Source organism: Microcaecilia unicolor, chromosome 2 (assembly GCF_901765095.1).
Source record: "Microcaecilia unicolor chromosome 2, aMicUni1.1, whole genome shotgun sequence".
NCBI classification, from domain to species: domain Eukaryota; kingdom Metazoa; phylum Chordata; class Amphibia; order Gymnophiona; family Siphonopidae; genus Microcaecilia; species Microcaecilia unicolor.
Genome location: NC_044032.1, coordinates 529508643 through 529526306, shown reverse-complemented (window position 1 = coordinate 529526306; position 17664 = coordinate 529508643).

Sequence of the window (17664 nt, the reverse complement as noted above, 5' to 3'; positions counted from 1 at the left end):
TTCCTACCACCTTCTGAGTGTAAAAACCAGGAAAGAAAAATGGCAGCCTTCCTAAATTTTTGTGGGTGCCACGACACCCTTGCCCCCCCCCCCTTTCTGACACCTATGCTGGAAGAGACATGGTGGATGCCCTTGTCATGACTGCCATAGCACCTGTAGGACTGCCCTACTGGTTGGGACAAACCTTCTAGTGCTACAATGCTGATGACTTACATCACGGTCAAAGCATACTCACTGTGTTGCCTGTATCACTTTTCAAATATTGGTGACATCATGAGAGTGTCTTTACATATTTTTTTAAAAAGACAATGAAGGGAATGCATATTGTACTGAGTCAAGAGTGGGGGCTGATGATTTGCACTTTTTAAAACATAGGATATGAATACTTCTATTTGCAAAATTCAATGTATGCAATTCCGCTGGGTATTTTCTAAGTTCTCAACATTGGGTGAACTAGGGCCTTAAATATTCATGACAACAATTTAATTCATGCAGCTACATATTATAATTCTGGGGACTTTCATTCACTAGAAAAGGATATTGCTATTCTTTCACAGATTGAAATCTTGGCAGAAAACACAGAAATTGACATATAAACCATGTGGAAGTCATCTTTTTAATTGTGGAGAGCATGATAATGGGAAATGCTGGTTGATTCTTCATACTGCTATCAATCTTAAGTAAAACATCAGGCTCTGCTTATCTGGATAAGATTAGGCTTGTGTAGCTAATACAGCTTTTGGATTTTTGTTTGGTGAATAATCAACTGTGGCAGTACATAATGATTGTAAGAAGTAAGGAGATAATTCAGTGTATGACTACTAATAAAGTATGCAAAATCTCTTTACTGACATGAGAGAAGAAAAACACGCTCACACGTTTTCTCTTATTAAAGAAAAACAATATTTCAAACGTTAGCACAGGAGTTATATTTCACTGTCTTCAAATTTCATTTCACAAATGCAGCTTTTGGCACATAGTAAGTAGCATAGAAGTTGTCATTACCAGGACTAGTTAACAACGTTTTTGTCTCATGTTGAGCCTTTGAATTTTCACCGAAAAGAATCAATAATGTATGAGCTCAAGGTGGGGGGAAATAATATTAAAGTCACTCTGCCACCATCATTAATAAAACTGTTCTAGTAGCTTTGCATCATGTGAACAAAATTAGAGGGGAACATCAGGACTAAAAAGATAGCTGAATTTCAGAGTGAGCGAGAAAAGCATTTTACAGTGCCAAGGTACTGGAAATAATGTCTCTGGCATGAGCAGGTTTAATTAACTAAAGTGCTAAAAGCTTATTTGCTTTTCATGCTTTCGGTAATTTTGGTTGTACAAATCCAGTGCTGCAGTCTAGTGTTTCTAAACACATCCATTTGCATTTCATTTTCTGTGCATTCCAGCCATTGCAACATTGAACAGTGTTAGTCATAATGTTGCAGAGAACAGGGCACTGTTTTGCCACATGTTTCAGATGCAAAGGCCACTTGACTGTAACCACCCCTTCATTCCAGTAGTAGAACAGACAGTTTTTCAAAACAGCATGTTGTGTTATTTTCAATTTCTATACTTTTTCCTGTAACATTTATTACATACAGTGTTAAGGATCATCTGGATTCTCGTTTTCTTTATTGTGTTGTAATTGCCTTTTCTCATTGCCTTTTCCTCCTTTATAGCGCCGTCATCAGTCTTGGCTCTCTCAACCTCTGCTTCAGCATCTGTAATCCATGATTATGTATGATTATCCCTCATGGAAAAAAGATGACTGAACACATCTAAGGAGAGTACTGATAGGAAGAATATTAATGGAAGGCAAGTGCAGCACACCAGTTCCTACAAGGGCAGGACCTAAATTCAGTGGAAAGGAGTCCAAGATGATCTGCTTGAAGCATCTTGACTCGAAAGCGGTGGTTAATAGGGATGTTGCACAACCAAATATCTGTTTTACTCTGGCCGATATTCAAAACTTTATAGCCAGCCAGGAACTTGCTCCTGGCCCATTAAATAGTGTTTTAGCACCTAACTGCAGATATTTAGCAGAAGATACTACTACTAATAATCATTTCTATAGCACTACTAGATGTATGCAGTACTGTACACATTATATACAGGTGTATTGTAAGCCACATTGAGCCTGCAAAGAGGTGGGAAAATGTGGGATACAAATGCAATAAATAAATAAATACTTTCTCTGTCCTGAGGGGACTCACAATCTAAGTTTTTTGTATGTGAGGCAATGGAGGGTTAAGTTACCCAGGTTGCCAGGATCAAAGCCCACCGCACTAGCCATTAGGCTTTTCCTCCACTCCACTGAATACTTGCTGTTAGTGGTTAGCTGCTAACCAGCTATATCGTGGGACATAGCCAGTTAGGCACAGTTATTCAACAACAAACTGGCTATCCAGCTTATTTTCGAAAGAGAAAGACGCCCATATTTCGACCCAAATCGGGAGATGGGCGTCTTTCTCCCGTGTGTGACCAAATCGGTATAATCGAAAGCTGATTTTGGTTGTCTTCAACTGCACTCCGTCGCAGGAATGAACAAAGTTGACGGGGGCGTGTCAGAGGCGAGGCGAAGGCGGGACTGGGGCGTGGTTATCGGCCGAGGAGAGATGGGCGTCTTTAGCTGATAATCGAAACAAGAAGGGCGTTTTGGAAGAGAATTTGGTCCGCTTTATTTGGACCCTTTTTTTTCACAAACAAATCCCAAAAAAGTACCCCAACTGACCAGATGACCACCGGAGGGAATCAGGGATCACCTCCCCTAACTCCCCCAGTGGTCACTAACCCCCCTCCCACCAAAAAAAAACCACTTTACAAACTTTTTTTCCAGCCTCTATGCCAGCTTCAAATGCCGTACCCACCTCCATGACAGCAGAATGTGTTCTATCCTCTGACAGCCTTTCCCTGGTTCTGATGTGGCTCTCGGGCGAGTTTGACACCCTTTCTGTTATGCGCACTGCAGAGTCACATCAGCAATGCATTGTGGTGGGTGTAGGATATTGGGCTCCGTGATTCCACTAGCTTGTGTTAAATGCTCATGATGTTGGTAGTTGTTAGGCTCTACTCCCATGGTGCTTTTCACCCTGCTTACTGGGTCAGAGTGTGCCCTATTTTGTTTCCAGTAGTCCATGAGGTAGTGGCTGTCATGACTCTTGGGGCTTGGTACTAAGAAGCCCCAATATCATGGAGCATAAACCTGGCGCAGCAATCACCTGAAGTCTCTATTATTTTATAAAGTCTCTTTTATTGAATAAATCACAGATAATTTACTCACAGATAGATGTTCAGGATACAGAGACTTCTTAATCTGGAGGCTGTGGGAGGTGGAGATCTGAAGAGAGGTAGTTGTATTGCAGGGGGAGGGGAAAGTAGTTGAACAGGTAGAAATAGTCCAAAGCTGGGTGACTGCAATGTGCAATATCTCATTTGGAAGAAGATATTTACAGGGTAAAAAATCCAGGTTCGTTACAGGGAGTTTGAGCCGGACAGAGCTGTCTGGAGCGAGATGGTGTTGACTCCATGTCCCTGGCTGTAATGGAGGAAGAAGCCCCTCGTGGCTGAAAGGACAAGGAAGTGGTGGGGCTTCACACAGGGAGGAGCAGATAGAGACCAATGGGGACAGAGCCTGCTATCGGATAGCAAGGGGTAGTCCTAGAGATAGGAGGGAAAGGTCATACCTGGCTGACCTCTGTGGACAGAATAGTAAGACTGAGCAGGAAGACAAAAGAGCGAAGCTTGGCAGAGAGAGAGGGAGAGAGAGAAGGTCTGAGCAGCCTCACAACCAGTGATAGCAGTTCTTACACAGCCAAACAAGTGTGGTTGCACTGCCTGTGAACTACATTACCCACAGTGCATTGCTCATGTATTTTTCCAGTGGGGAAACTGCAGCAATGATAGTCCTTGGGACTGAGAATAACAGTAAAGGCATTACACACATTTTAGGATCACGTTATAAACTAGTGCGAGGCTGTCGGAGGACAGAACAGTGGCCATTTTTGTAACACAGTTTTAGATCCCTTTCATGTGTTAGCCATGTTACAGAACTTAGTTCTTCCCTTGAATGTTGCTGAAAGAAAGCATTGTACAGCAGTCTGCCAGCTCTGACCTACTGCTAATCTCAGTACTAGGAAGACTCTTTGCCAGTGGGGCACAACCTCTGATCTGCAGTTAACTGTGAGTAAATGTGCTTATTCAAATAAAGGACTTTTTCAAAGAGATTAGTCTTCAGGTGTCAACTAGTGTGCCAAGGTTATACAGCAGCAACAAGTCCTAGAGGCCTGAGTGTATGCAGGTCCCTGGAGCACTTTTAGTGGGTACCGCAGTGCAATTCAGGCAGGCGGACCCAGGCCCATCCCCCCTACCTGTAACACTTGTGCTGGTAAATGGGAAGCCTCCAAAACCCACTGTACCCACATGTAGGTGCCCCATTCACCCCTAAGAGCTATGGTAGTGTTGTAAATTTGTGGGTAGTGGGTTTTGGGGGAGGGGGTTGGGGGCTCAGCACCCGTGGTAAGGAAGCTATGCATGTGGGAGCATTTTCTGAAGTCCACTGCACTGACCTCTAGGGTGTCCAGTTGGTGTCCTGGCATGTCAGGGGGGGCGAGTGTACTACGAATCCTGGCCCCTCCCATGACCAAATGGCTTGGATTAAGACGTTTCTGAGCTGGGCGTTTTTATTTTCCATTATCGCTAAAAAAACAAACGCCCAGCTCACAAACGATTAAATCCATGGCATTTTGGTCCGTACAAACCGTATTTTTGAAACGAAAGATGGACGCCCATTTTTTTTGAAAATACGGACTGTCCCACCCCTTCACGTACCCGTTCTCGGACACGCCCATGGAGATGGGCGTTCGCGTTCGATTATGCCCCTCCACGTTTAGCAGTTAAAATGGGTCACATAAATAGCAGGCCTACCTTTTAACCTCTAACCCTTGGATTCTATATAGTGCACCTAGAGATCCGTACTGAAATTGGTGCAGATTCTATAACAAGGCATGTAGCTTAACAAGCTAATGAGCACTGATAATAGCACTTAAACAATAATGAGCACTAATTGGAACTGATTAGCATTTAGGCGCACAACTTGCTAAGTGTATTCTGTAATGATGTGCGCTAAACTTCTATCATGTGCAGGCAAAAGGGGTTGTGGTTTTGTGCAGGGAAATGGGCATTTCATGGGCATTCTGAAATTTACATGCCTAGTTATAGAATATGGCTCAATGTGCCTAAATCTGCGTGCTGGGATTTATGCCACATTTCCATTGGTGTAAATAAATGTGCATAGATTTAGGCGCTGAAATATCAACTAAACATAGTCTATAACATAGTCTATAATCAGCGCCTAAATCTAGGCGCCGATTATAGAATTCACTTAGAGGGGCATAAAGATCGTCCAAGTATGAATTAGTACGTTCTTACGAAAACGTCCAAAAATAGACATGTATAATCGGAAAATAGTGTGGGCGTTTTTTCGATAATCGATTATCCCTGTAAGAAAACAATCAAATGACGAGTGCATAAGCGTGACTAAATTGGGCGCCCTAACACGGTCGATTATTGCAGGTGCAAACGACCAAATCACAAAGTGTGTAAAATAATGTACATAGGTGTACCGCAAGTACAGTACATGTTGTTCAGGCCATCCAGGTACGGGAAAATATGAGGAACGTGTATATGTGTCAACTACATATCATGCTGCTCCACCCATACTTTCATCATATGTGCCCATCTGCATGTCCGGATCTGCATGCACTGTACACCTACTGAACATGCAGCTATATGCATATTGTGTATATGTGAAAAGGGTCAGGTGGGGTGCGTCATACTCATCTATATAAGGCACGTTCCACACACGTGCAGGCATGTGCACGTCAAAGACGTCTATGCTTACGAGGGCGTCCACGTGCTGATAGGGGTCATATATGGAATGGTCATCCATATATGGAGCTGTGCATGAAACGACGTCCCTCACGCAAGGTCGTCTATATAAGGCACTTCTTTTCCAACACGTGGAAAAATGGCGCAGCGACGGGAGCCGAACTTCGGGCAGGAGGAGAGCCTGTTGCTGGTGCGCCTGTGCCTAAGGCACCGGCACAGGCTCTTTGTGCAGCACCACCACCTGCCCCCCCAGGCTCCAGGCCATGCGAGCCTGGTCCCGCATCAGGGACAGGCTGGAAAGGTAAGGTTATGGGCCAACCCCCCTCCCCTCCTGTACTTACACATATAACAGCTCCGTCATCAATGTTACCACCAGTAACTGGAGTGTCCATGCAAGGATCATGAGTAATATAGGAACATGCACAATCACTAATAAATTGTATGTTATTGAAACGACGACCATTCCCACATCCCTACAAGAATGTATTTCGTTAGTTATGTGACAATTATGTTAGTGTTATGTGACAATTTCGTTAGTTATGTGAAGGCCACATTTTCCAACTCCTCTTTGCAGCCTCTATGTGGCTTACAACGCATCGAATAGTGGAAACATGAGACCAATGAAACGTATACCATACTTTATAACATGGTCATGATAACACATATAAAGTAGTTTAACAAGCATACATTATAATGTATACAAACGGTACTGTCTGGCCTCTTGCCCACCTCTCTGGCATCATCTGCATAGGAACCAACTCGGTGGCTGCTATGGGTGCTTGACCACCCCCAATATAAAATAAATGCCTTGTATGTATGGAGGGAGGGGTAATCTCCACTGGGGGTTCCACCCCCCAAAATGGTAAAAAGGTGGCTCCTATGATTCAGTACCAATGGAGGTGGTCCCCCCCCCCCCCCCCCCCCAACACCGTTGACCCTCTCTCTCTGGTATTTGAATAGCAAATGAATGTGTGCAGAGGACAAAAAGGACCATCCCCCCCGACCCCTGCTCTACAAACTTATATCTTACAGACGGTTTGGAGTCCACCGGGACCTGGAGTCCCTCAGGAGGCGGTTCCGCCGTGTGAGGCGGGAGAGGCCCGACCTCATCCGGGCGGTGTGAAGGCACCTCAGGGCTCGCCGTAAGTATTCAAAAACAGGACACCTGTACAGATTAGTAAATACATTTCTTGAATAATGCAAATGTGTTGTACAATATCAATTCCCATGTGCCTAATAGCCAACTAGTAAGTAATAACATATCTGTCCCAGATCAAGGATGCAGGTTGCAGGGGTTCTCCCATGAGTGTGGCTGCAACTTCCGACCATCCCCCCGAGATGAATGAGATGATATGCCTCACTTTACTATTCCCCTTTCTGTGGTGGCTGATTAGTGTGTCCTGGTAGACCTGCCTGAGGCCCTACTTTTACTGCATGTCATGGCCTAACTCACATAAATGTTTTGTGCTCAACACCCTTCCCACTGCCCCCCCCCCCAATAAATCCTACAACAACTGCCCATCAACCCCTCGTTGCATCTCACAATGCAAACATGCTGGTCAGCAATGAATTTGGTATGGCAACATGTCCTGTGTGGTGTGTGTCAGAGGAGGTTCCAGGGTCTTTGTCATGTCATCTGATGCAGCTCATTCCCCATGGGCATAGGCTACGCCTTACCACACCCTGCCCCATCCCCTGCCTCACGTCACCCAGCTACTGCACTATGCAAGCCATGTTGTATGCGCTGATCTCAATCACACTCCTTTTACATACACAGGGCTCCACCAGCAACAAGCCGAGCGGGCAGATGAGGAGGGCCACCATCTCCAGGAGGAGGAGGAGGAGCAGGAGGAGGAGGAGCAGGAAAGCCATGAGGAGGAGGAGGAGGCGCCGGCGCCTGCACAGGAGGCGCAGGAGGAGGAGTCATCGGGCTCGGAGGAGGGGGTCTTCATCATAGATGAGGACTATATGGAGGCCCCCTCCCCACCTGTACCAGCAGCAGAGCCATCTCCCTCCCCTCAGCCATCCACATCCCCTGCGGCAGCAGCAGCACCATCACCTGCCCCACCGCCTTCCCCTGGGTCTGCTCCGTCCCCTGGGTCTGCTCTATCCCCTGGGCCTGCTCCAAGCCCTGGGCCTGCTCCAGCCCATGCCCCACCTCCAGCAGCCCTAGGCACAGGGGCCATGATGCGCCTCCTGCAGCAGCTGGTAGATGGCCAGCAGCAGCTAGTAGTTGGCCAGCACCAGCTGCTGCAGGAGGTGAGAGCCCTACGGCAGGGCAATGAGCAGCTCCAGGGCCCACTAAGGGTACTGCTGGGCCTGCTCATTGCCCTGCTACAGAGGGCCTTAGTCAGAGGGCGTGCCCGCCCTTGATTTAAATTGGGGGGGGGGACTGTTGGGGGTGTGGGGAGTGGGTGGGGGAGGGAATTGTTGGGGTTGTGTGTGTGGGGGGAGGGAAATGTTGAGGTTGTGTATGTGGGGGGAGGGAATTGTTGGGGTTGTGTGTGTGGGGGGAGGGAAATGTTGGGGTTGTGTGTGTGGGGGGAGGGAAATGTTGGGGTTCTGTGTGTGGGGGAGGGAATTGGTGGGGTTGTGGGGAGTTGTGGGGGGGAGGAGGGCATTGTTGGGGGTTATTTTGTAGGGGTGGGGTGGGGGGAAATAAATGTTTTTCTTACACTATAACTATCAGGGTGTGTGTGTGTGTGTTTGTCTCCCTTGTGCATTACATATCAGCAAATGGTGCTGTTGAGTTGAAAGGAAAGAGGCAGCAATATGCATAGCATTAAATGTGCTGTGTGAATGAGAAGGTGATGTATGTCTGAGAATGTTGGCCATACAGAAGGCCACCTGTTCATTCCAACCTGCATGGCCATATGTGCAGGAGGGTTGGGCCGGGGAGCCTGGATGGATATTTGTGTTCATGAATACAAATGGCCAGCCAGCATCTCTCCCTCCCTCCCTCCCTCCCCTCCACCATACTGACCCACAACACAGAGTGCCATCAATAAGAGATTAATAGTGTACCACGTGTGATCTGCCAAGTAGACACTTCCACATAACCCCAGGTAGCACATACACAGTGTTTGCTGTCTGATGGTCACATATCCTTACCGACGCCATATATGATTATCTCCCTATTATGTTTTGATAATGTCTATTTATTACTGAATTCGGGAGATTACTTCTTTTCATGATTTAGTTTGATACCTAACATTAATAGATTATAAGAAGAATTAAGGATGGCCACCCAGTCTTGGAAAACGGGACATACATTCTCTTCAGAACATATTTCAGATACATTGAAAGGCACTTCTCTTCTACAGATCGATCCAGCAGCATTATTGTCGATCTCATGGACGGCTATAACAGAATTACATAAACGATTAACAAGGGCAGAATTGCATGGAGCCACGTTGATCGAATATTGTAAGAAAGAAATCATACCTAGAGGGCTTAGAATACAAAAACCTCCCAAGATGTTTAATGATGACAAAGAATTTCAAACTCAGTGGGCAGGAATTCTAAACAAATGCTCACTAGACCTCATGGTATTGATTATAGATAAAACAACATCGGTAGCCACCACTATTAAAGAAGAGATTTCTAAATCTATTGACACATTGAAGAGTCAAAGTACCTTAGATACATTTTCGAAACAACATGAAGAATTACAAATTAAGATCGATGCGTTCCGCCGATCCTTACAAGAAACTAAAATTAAGAAATTAAAACGTGATGAAGGAGATTATGAGAAAGATAATGTCTATTTATGGTTAAAACAAGAAAATAAACAAAATACTTCTCCGTTTCAAGGTGAGGAGAGTGATCAAACAGATAGAAGTTCTTCAGGACCAGATGAACAACCTTTTTTAGGAGATACCAGAGGAAGGAGAGGCCGAGGAAGAGGGGGCAGAAATCAGAGAAGGAGACAAGGTTTTCGAAGAGGAGAATAGAAGCATATTCAACAGAATGTAGTGAAGAGACAATAGTTATCAATCTCTCTAAACTAGTTCTGTCTCAAAATGAAATATCTTTACTCTCTAAAGGATTGTCTTTTGTCCCCTCACAACATCATGACCCTTTTCAAGTCAGAATAGATCTCGAGAGATTTTGCGAAAGCTTCATTTAAGACTATTTTTTGAAGATCAAACCAACAACATTAAAGATATCTCCAGGGTCAAAATGAAATCTACCTGGTTACCTCCAAGCCCTCCTGATCCCACTATTACTATATTCAAACAAGTGACAATGAAAGCTTTAGAACAGATGGAGAGTGCAGAAATGTATAAATGGCATAACCTGTCTAAGTTAGAACAAGAAGCTCTAAATAAACTTCGAGACAATAAAGAACTAGTGATCCGTAGAGCAGATAAAGGAGGGGCAGTGGTCTGTATGGATCGGGAAAATTATGAGAAAGAAGTGTATCGTCAACTAAATAACGGACAAGAATACATACCTTTAGCTTCTGATCCGACTACAGATATAAAGACCTGTATATTTCAATTGACAGGAGCGGCTTACGCAGAAAGCCTGATCACACAGAAAGAATTTCAATATCTAAATCAAGAAACATCAACGGTACCTTCTTTCTATATATTACCGAAAATCCATAAAACTCTAGATAATCCACCGGGGAGGCCTATAGTATCTAGTAGAAATTCGGTCTTAGAACCTTTATCCATTTATATAGATACATTTTTACGGCCCCTGGTACCGTTGCAGAAGTCCTATATTAGAGACTCTACTCACTTTATGCAGCTTCTGAAGGCATGGGATACCACTTTGCAGAATATGACACTAGTCACACTAGATGTCACATCTCTTTATACCTCGATTCCTCAAGATGAGGCCCTGGAAGTTATAGAATTATCTCTATTAGAGATACATGGGAGCCAACTGACTACTTTTATTGTTAAACTAGCAACGCTAGCGATGAAAAAAAACTATTTTCAATTTGAAGGAAAGATTTTCCAACAAGTGTCTGGAGTAGCTATGGGTGCTACTCTAGCACCTTCAGTAGCGAATTTATTCATGTCCTGTTTTGAAGAGAAATTCGTTTATTCGAGCGCTTTCTGGGAACATGTGGGACTATGGGTTAGATTGATCGATGATATATTTTTATTGTGGCAAGCAGACGAAATCCAACTGAAACAATTTGTTTTATATTTAAATCAATGTCACCCCAACATAAAATTTACATACCAAAGTGACAAAGACAAAATTGATTTTTTAGACGTCAATGTCTTTAAAGACAATTCAACTTTTCAGACTACAATTTTTCGAAAGAAAACAGACGTAAATAGTCTACTACAATATAAGAGCTGTCACCCAAAATCATTAAAAAACAGCTTACCCTTCTCCCAGATGTTGAGATATCGCAGAATTTGCTCAGACAATAAAGACTTTCAGGAAAAAGCTAAAATTCTAGGACAACGTTTACAAGATAGAGGATATCCGAAAAAGACAATACAACAAGCTTATAAGAGAGCGAAATATAATCATAGAGATTATCTTCTTCAACCGAAAGTAAATATACAATCAGATATAGAAGATACAGATTATATGACCTGCATTCTGAGGCACACTAACGGAGCTAATAGAGTTACTAAGATTATAAAGAATCATTGGAACATTCTAGGTACTCTACCAGTTTTCTCCGATATGAAATTACGCTTTGCATATAGTCGCTCAAAAAACTTAAAAGAATTACTTTGTCCATCAGTGCTGCCAGCACGCAATAATGAGATAGAAATTTGGAATGGACATAAAAGATGCAACAATTGCGATATGTGTCCCATTATGCTAGAAATCAAAAGTTTTGTGCACCCACAGACAGCCAAAGAATATACCTTAAAAGTTAACACGGATTGCAAATCTGACTTTGTTGTATATTGTCTAGTCTGCCCATGCGATAAAATCTATGTAGGTCAGACAATACGCTCCCTTCGAGTTCGTCTAATAGAACACAGAAGTACAATAACGACTAAGAAGATCAATTCACCTCTAGTTAACCATTGTACCCAGAAAGGACACACGTTTGAACAACTAAAATGTTTTGTGTTACAACAAATTACAGAATTGGGGAATAAGATAGGTAGAAATAAAAGATTTATACTTTTACAAAATGAACAGCGTTGGATATTCCGTTTAAGTTCTCTAACACCTAAAGGACTGAACGGTAAAATAGAGTGGAGTCATTTTTTCTAAAAAATAAATAAAAATAGAATATAGCCATCTTTTCTAAATGATCCTTTTTGAGAATACCATCTAGAAATTATAGTTTTAAAACCTTATCTAAAAATATCTTTTTTGATATACCTGAAACTGAGCCTTTAAAGAACAATATCTCTTTAAATAAATCATGATGAATGAGACACGTCCCCTAAAACTCTAAGCTGGTTGGTCATGAGAACTAAAGGCGTCTGACGTAGTGTTTAAAAGGAGTAGCCATCTTGGGTCTTCACTATGCAGTTCTAGCGCACACTATAGCAGAGGTATGTTAATAATATTAAATTCTAAAGAATGCTTAAATGAAGAAATGTTAAGATTAATCTTTCCATTGATGTTTTAGATATAGCGAACCACCGTAGCCTGAAACAGGTCTTTCGAAACGACGGCCATCGTAGGTCGGGGTTCGATAAGCTTAACAGCAATCACGAACGATTGACTCTGCTTAAAGCTAAGTAGCTAATTTGAGAAGTATTGGTGCTAGTTCTTGTAACTAAAGAATATAACGCATTATTAGAGGTTTTTTGGAAGCCAATGATGATGAAGTCCAGCTCTCCATAGTAAAATACTAAAGTGATAGTATTTACTGGAGGCTTCTAGAGGCTTTTTCCTCTAAATAAGCACCGACGCCATATATGATTATCTCCCTATTATGTTTTGATAATGTCTATTTATTACTGAATTCGGGAGATTACTTCTTTTCATGATTTAGTTTGACACATATCCTTACCCACAAGCCACATTGGTGGGGGGGGGGGGGCCCAAGAAGGACCTACAAACAGCTGGCTCATATTTTCACATTCAATACATCAGCTATGGTATATAATGCTGAGGAGAAAAGGGGAAACCCAATAGATGGATGGTTACTTCATCACAGTTGCAATGTAATACTTGTGTTAGAGAAGGGCACAAATGAAAATGGTGCTCATTATTTGCAGCTGTGATCACACTTTCTCCAGTAGTAGATCAAGGTGTGTTACATTCAGGTATTCTGGGTTTGTGTCAAAGTTTGTCCCTGAAGTGACTTGCCTTAGGTGGGATTTGAACCAGCAACCTTATGATTATAAGGCTGGTGCTCTAACCACTAGGCAACAGCAGCCACCAGGCTTTAGCCACCTGCAGGTACTTTGGGTTGGGACCTGTACATACAGCCCTCTCCCTCACCACCACGTCTTAGGCCTCAGTGGCAGTACCTGTAGCCACCTTGAGCATTTTGTCCAGGCTACCGATTAAAAAAAATGTTCATGTTCCCTACTACCTATGGAGGAATTTAGGAAGGTGTTCCATAATGTCCTAAACACATCCATTGCATAAAACATTCTCCCCTCCCCCGCCTATGGACCTTGAGAATGGGTGGCCACTTCATAAATGGGGACTGGGGTACACCACATAAACAAGGAAGATGGAACCTACCTGGAACCAATACAGCAGTTCCAACAGCTGGGCCACACCACTGAGGACCTGCCAACCCCACAGTACAGTGCACAGGAACCTGGTGAAAAGAGAGCTACCTAACATCTGACTCCAGACTACATACAGTGAATGCACACTCCTTGACTATGAGCACAAAGAGAAGAGGTGGCAGACAAATGAGAGCTTACCATGAACGTCTGTTTCAAGACTGTGTAGTGTGCCTTTTATCTTCTGGAACATTAGCTGCACATCTCCCTGATTGAAATGACCCTTACCGAGGGGTGCTTGATTTGGGGCGAGTGTAGCAAATTCGTGGCCCCCACACACTGCCTGCTACAACCAGGCAGAGAGAATGGGAGAAAGGAAAGGAGCATCAGGGGATGTGGAAGAGAGGAAATGGAAGGCGTGGTGGCTGAGGGCCAACAATAATCCCCCCCCCCCCTAAATACACAGGTGTACCCAAGCATACATTGCTAAACACAAACCTTAATATAAGTGAGGGTAAAACCCTGTAAATGATTATTACGAACAACCGGCAAGGTCTCAGTGCAGGAAATGGCAGGTTAAATGGCAATGAAGAAAGGGAAGGCAGGTGGAGACGCCCATACTTATCTACTCATAATCGAAATCATGTGCTCCTAATCGCTATCTCAGCTGGGCACGCTTAGGAATTATGTATATAATTGAAAAACAAACGCCCATATCAGAAACGCCTATTCCCCCCGTCTCAATGGGCGTTCTTGGTGACTATATAAACGCCCACTCCGTATTTTCGATAACCCCATTGGTACAATGCCACCGCGTATGCCCCCGACCCGGAAGGGTAATTTTTCAGAAGGTGAGGTGGAGCTCCTGGTGCAGGAGATACAACAGCGGCACCAGAGTCTGTTTGCTCCCACAGGGCAGAGGCTGGCTGCAACCACAAAGCAGCGCGAATGGGAGGCAGTATGGGACAGCCTGAATGCTGTGTACCATTCTGGGAGAGACGTGGAGGATTGCAAGAGAAAGTGGCGGAAGCTGAGGAGGGATGTCAGGAGGAAGGCGGGGGCCAATCCCCCAGGCCATGACACAGCCAACCTCACCCCCATGGAGTTGATGTGCACTCCCTCCTACCCCAGGAGGGCATCCACGGGATTGGCTCCCTCGACACCTCGGCCCAGGCTGAGGACTCAGGTAGGTGTTTCATTATGCAGTTGGGGTATCTGTTGTGCTGCACTACACTTGAGTTATAGAAGTTGGGGCCAGGGGGAGGGAGGTGAGGAGTGGGGGGCAGGAGGAGGGAGGTGGGGGGAGTGTCTCTGGCTGTCTTTATGTACATTAACAGGCCACCTTTATGATGCTGTTGTGACCTGGTAACCCCTACACACTAGCTCTGTACCCTTACTCCCTATCCCTACCATTGTCATTGGGTTTCCTCTTACTTGTCCTGTGTGCGCATCTTAATTGAATTGTAAGCTCTATTTGAGTAGTGGTAGTGTTCATGTGTGTTATAGAAGCAGACTGGGTGGGTTCTGTGGGTGTGTGAGCACCCCCAATATTGAGGAAAGATCATGTAGCTGTGCAGGGAGGAGTTTTGTGCACTGGGCTTAGCACCCCCAATAATATTTTCCAGTTGGCTCCTATGGGTGTGTGTAGGTTACTACTGTGGCACAACTTTGGGGGTCTTCCTTCCCTACTACTCCCTCCTATTTTCCCATTAACAAACTGTGCCTAGTTCCTTCTGTGACCTCTGTGCTCTACTGAGTGTGGGCCACATGCATTCAACTGAAGGAGCCTGTAATGGGGGTCATAAAGCAGTTCTATGCAGTCTAGCAAGTCAGTAGTAACACAACACATGCTGCAATGTTGTTCAATTTAACAATTATACAACAAACAGCTTGTCCACAATGTTGTGAGTGGTGTCCTTCTCTTGGCTGATCATCCACCACCTCTACCTAGCTGCCTGTGGGGCTCTCTCTTTCACACCCGTGTCAATTCCATTCCTCCTCACCATCTCTTTGCTGGGTCATCAGGTTGGGGGACATGCCAATGTATATGAATGCTGAAAGACAAAAGTGGGTTATTTGCACCAACACTATTCCTCACTCTTGTGCTATACAGGTGATGACTCAGAGGAGGCTGGCCCTAGTGGCCTGCAAGGCCAACACCCTACACCAGCAGTCCAGCTTCAACCTCCACAGCCTGAAGCACCAGCAGTCCAGCCTCTGCCTCCACCCCCTGCAGCACCAGCAGTCCAGCCTCCACCACCTGCACCAGCAGTCTAGCCTCTGCCTCCACCCCCTGCAGCACCAGCAGTCCAGCCTCCACCACCTGCACCAGCTGTCCAGCCTCTGCCTCCACCACCTGCAGCACAGGCACATCCTCCACCAGCACCACCAGCAGAGGCCGCACCTCCAGCACCGGAGGACTTTGGTGAGGAGGAGGAGGAGGGGCCAGCTCCTCGCCAGAGGCCGTCCGGCCAAAAGAGGCAACTCCTGCGGCTGGCCACGGAATTACTACGCCACAACATGTGCTTGGAGGAGTACCGGCAGCAGAAACTAGAGCTGCAGCGCCAAGCACTGGAGGCACAGCAGCGAGCCCACCAGGAACTCCTCCAGGCGCAACGCGAAGGCCACCAGGAGGTGCTCCAGCAACTCAAACGGCTGGAGCAGAGCATCCAACACCTGCGCCCTCAGGGCACAGCACTTACTCCAGCCCCCGTGCTGCTGGAGCAGCCCCTGCCATCAACTTCCTCCTCCACTGACCACCAACCACCAGCTAAGAGGTGGGCGTTGCGATCATCGGCCTCCGCACCCACTCCTGCAGCACCCACCAAATCTGCTCCCATTCTGGGTCCTGTGGCCAGACTAGAACCAACAAGGTGGCTGGATTTCCACGGCGCAGCCGAAGCCGCAGGCTGCCATGGGGATAGGGAGGAGGACACTGGGAGCAGCAGCTCAGAAGAGGGTGAACAGACTTCCCGTGCAGCACCAGCTGCAAAGGAAGGGCGTGGGAGGGGTAGGAGGGGACGGGGGAAGGGAAGGGGAAAATGATGGGACATGCTGTAGGGTGAGGGTTGGTGGGAGTGGGGTGGGTGTGAGAGGGGGGTGGTGATGGTGGTGGTGGTGGGGTTGAACACAGTAACACATGCACTTAATGTAAATAAATAAATGTACACTTACTTTCACCTAAAACTTGTTTCAATGAGTCTTTGTCTTGCTCTTACGCCAAGCTGGTAGGCATTGAGCTCTGCTCTTTGGGCTGGGGGTGGAGAGGGCTCCTCTTCCAGCTCATCTGGGGCCTCTTCTGGTGGTGGCTGTGGCTCCTCTGGGAGAGGCTGTCCTCTGCGCTGGGCCAAATTGTGTAACATGCAGCACGCCACAAAGATCTTGGCCACCTTTTCTGGACTGTAGAGCAGCTCTCCTCCAGACCGGTCCAGACAGCGGAACCGGTTTTTCAAGAAACCAAAGGTGCGCTCAATGATCCCCCGGGTGCTGCGATGTCTCCTGTTGTAGGTTTCTTCTGCCCCTGGTTGTGGGTGGATCAGGGGGGTCATGAGCCATGTCCTCTGCGGGTAGCCTCGGTCACCTTTGGAGAAAAGCAGAATGAGATAGATGAGTGTGTATTGCTTGGAGCAGGTACAGGGGGGGCGGGGGGATTTGGATAGTGGGTTGTGGAGTGAGGTGGAAGAAGCCAGGGCGGAGGGTTGCCCAGTGGAGGAGGTATAGTATGGGTACATGCATGTTGCACTTACCTAGTAGCCATCCACCAATGAACTCCCCTCGCTCGAACCTACGGAAGATGCCCGAGTGCTGTAGGATGTAGGCATCGTGGGTGGAGCCCGGGTACCTGACACACACGTCTAATATCTCCCCCTGGGCATCACATACAACTTGCATGTTCATAGAATGAAATACCTTCCTATTTCTGTAGGTGGCTTTGTGTGCCCGGGGGGGGGGGGGGGGGTCTGAGGGCTACGTGTGTGCAGTCTATCACACCGATGATCGAGGGGAATCTAGCAAGAGCATAGAAGGCGGCCATGTTGTTGTGCAGGGCCTGGGGGGTGGTGGGGAAAGTGATGTAGTGTGAGGTGTGAGTTATAAAGGCATCCAGGAACTGGGTGAGACAGTGTGAAATAGAAGCCTGGGTGAGGCCTGTGTT